Raw genomic sequence first — 3,343 nt, forward strand, 5'->3', positions numbered from 1 at the left:
ATCTCAGTCCAGGAATCAGCCCGAGTACACACTATACCAAATTAATACACAGTTCCACGACTTAAAAACAAATAAAAACAATTATCTATAAAATGGAGTGGACACATGGTTCCACACCATATGCATTCTTGACGGTGGACTAAGCCTCACTTCAACCTTGGGAGCTACCTCCTTCTGGCACAGGCTCTGCCACTTTCTCTAGTGGGGAAAAAAATTAAGCAAGGCTGAGTACTCAACAAGCAACACCCGGAAAAGGAAGAATAATGGATGCAATGGGATATCAAGGGTAGGCTAAGGACCATTTGCACAAAAGCGGTAGCAATTAGCAAAACTATAAATATAGTAGACTGAAATAAAAAGTAAGGAAAACATTAAAAATAATCATCTACTGTCCAACGTTACACCATGTTACAATAGGCCCAAACCATTATCCAGCGTTACACCGCACTGCAACAGGGTCAACCCTCTGTTCAACGTTACACCACGTTGCGACAGACCCAACCCAGTATCAACGTTACACCACATTGCACAGGGTTAAGCCAATTCCAAAGTAATCAGGTTATTAAAGGTTCAACTAATCCTAATGAATCTGTCACTTTGCCCCATTACCACAGGCGTAACTATTCGAATAGTTTTACTCTGATCAGACGAATTTTAGGCTAGATAATGACAAATATGAGTGTCACAAAGTTATGACGATAGAATGATCGTCACTGGATTAATGCCGAAAAATAAGGTTTCGTCATACAACACCATTAGAGACGCATGATAGGTGACGAATGAATTTTCGTCACGCGAGCGTCACAAATTACGGAACATGACGAAAAGTTCAATGTTTGTGACGTAAATGAAACGTCATCTATCATAAAATCTCTTGTAGTGTGTCCCCGAAGTCGCCGCCAAAGTTCCCTGTGGATCAGAGCAAGGCAAGTGGCACTTCATTTTTGAACATATTGATCCCAAGATTATAAAATCCTTGTAGTTATAACCTGGAGAAATACTTACTATGGCAAGTAATTGAGCTAAAAGCCATCATGGAGCTCCAGTCTTCCCGTCTACGGTGTTTACTATGGCACCTACTAGACTTCTTTGCTTGCATCCTTCTCTTCAGGATTTCTTTGAAGCACGCGATCACTACTGTCTCAATGATATGGTGGGATTGTAGCAATCTTCAGTAAATTACTTCAACCACTATGGCTGTCAAAAGAAAACAAAGAAATATAAAATGAGAAGAAAACCAACTATTAGTCACAGTAACATAAATAATTATATTAAATCACATTTTTCTGAATGACATGATTGTCCTGACTATTTCTTTAATTTCTTTTGACAAGCTCTGGGTTTCCTTCAGGCACTGTATAAATTGGACCTGAAATAACATCACAGTTCCTCAACTTGAAACTGGATTTATTTAATCTGAACCTAAAAGTGAATCCTTTGAACCTGAATTTATTTCAAGTCCTGAGTATGCTGCAGTGATTGCACCTTTACAATACAAAGACTACTTACCCGTGTTAAAAAATGCGTATAGAAGGCATAATTTACTTTGCAAAGCATCAAAATTAAGAATGTTGTATAATGTCATTTATTTTTATTGTGCGCAACATCAGCCAAAAAAAATATACAAGCATAAAATTAATTTCAAGATTGTGAATACCTGAATAGGTAACAGTAATCCAGCCTAAATAGGTAACGATAATCCCGATTTATTCTTCAGCGCATTCTGGTCCTACAGGCAAAAATTTTGATATACCCTACAGCCCTGAGAAAGCACCAAAATCAGATCAGCACGTCGAAGCAAAGACAAACAAGGCAGAGAAAATAGTTTAGTATCTTCCGCAGTCCTCGATGAAAAGCGTATGGAGGCTGCCATCCTCAAGATGTGCTTTCACCAGCGCAAGACAGCAAGAAGCTAAGAGTGGTGAGTGAACCAAATAATGGAGGCGAATGGAAACTAGAGACTGGCGCCGCCTATGTTTAGGCTCACCTTGCCGTGCTCCCGCCGCTACCAGCCCCAGCAGCCGTGGCATTGCTGACACTCCCGATGGCTACCCGATGCGTCCCGGCACCCGCGACCGCATGCCACAGATCCCGATCTGGCCACCCTGGGTCTAGGACGGCCAGCGGCGACAGATCTGCCACACCCGAGCCTGGCAGCGGTGGAGACAAAGACCCATGCGGCGAGCAGAGAGGGGGTAGCCGGTACAACGAGATTAGACAGAGGAGGAGGCCGACGTTGGAAGCCGTCGTGGGGGGAGTGGACCCTGGCGACGGCAGAGTGGATGGTAGCGGCGTCGTCGCACGAGCCGGCGATGAAGGGGATGGTGACGGTGGCAGAGTAGACGGTGACGGCGACGCATGGGCGGTCGCGGTGTCACACGGATTGTGGTGTCGGCGAAGTGGATGCTTGGTGGATGGCGGTAGTGCGGAAGAGGAGGAGGAGGAGGGGAGGCGTTGGTCGTGCTTGGCGCTGCCGCCGCCGCCCTGGAGGATGCCGAGGCCAACGCGGTTGGGGAGAGAAGAGGAACAAGATTTGGAATTGGCTAGGGTTGAGGGAAGTAGCAATTTTGATTGGTTAAATGAACTTTATGCTATTAAATTAGTTATTGAGCTCCGAAAATTCATAGAAAATTTCGGAGAATAGTTTAGACCACGTAGAATATTACAAAAATATTTTTGACCGTGATTTTTAAAGAAAATGTTTAGTTCCTCATAATTCACTCAATTAAATTGCTTTAACTTTTAATATATTTTTTTAGAAATGCATTATATAAATTTGTGACGTTTACTTTTTGCCCCTTATGACAAATTAGTATCACAATGCCCCCATTGAAATACTTTATGACGATTTCTAGTTGGTATTAATGACGAGGCTGGGCAAAAAAGCTCAGGCTCATGAGCTCGGCTCAAGCTCGCCTGGCTCGGCTCGGTTTGAATCCTAACGAGCCGAGCCCGAGCCTGGGTTTTAGCTCGTTTGTGAATCGAGCGGAGCCCGAGCCAGCTCGTGAGCGACTCAAGAGCTAGATAGGCTCGGTTTGAAAATAGAGTTTTAGCTAAAACAAACAAAGCCCATCTCTGGCCCATTAAAAATTTAGCGTTGTGACATCGTGTAATGCGTTCAGCTGTTCTCTCCCTCTTTCGTGATATCGTCAGTCCTCTCTCTCTTGTCTTGCGGCGGCGGCGCCAATCACCATAGTCCAGAAGCCGAGTCAGGAGACTAGAGGGACGCCGCTGACGCCGACGCCGGGAGCCCGAGAGAGACCACGCGGTCCGCGGCGCTGCATCGGACTCCCCAGTCCCCACACCTGCGCCGCCGAGTCCAGGAGTCCGCTACCTGCGCCGT

General features: G+C 45.2%; 1 long non-coding RNA gene across 1 annotated transcript; it reads right to left on the reverse strand.

Moving 5' to 3' along the window:
• Positions 1-666: 666 nt before the first annotated feature.
• On the reverse strand, positions 667-1,741 carry LOC107305066. The gene is made up of 3 exons (XR_005811013.1): positions 1,658-1,741; positions 1,006-1,197; positions 667-909 (listed from the first exon to the last, which is right to left on the reverse strand). It is a non-coding gene; the product is annotated as an uncharacterized LOC107305066 (long non-coding RNA).
• Between the last annotated feature and the right edge of the window lie 1,602 nt (positions 1,742-3,343).

The sequence above is a fragment of the Oryza brachyantha genome, chromosome 1, assembly GCF_000231095.2.
Source record: "Oryza brachyantha chromosome 1, ObraRS2, whole genome shotgun sequence".
NCBI lineage: Eukaryota > Viridiplantae > Streptophyta > Magnoliopsida > Poales > Poaceae > Oryza > Oryza brachyantha.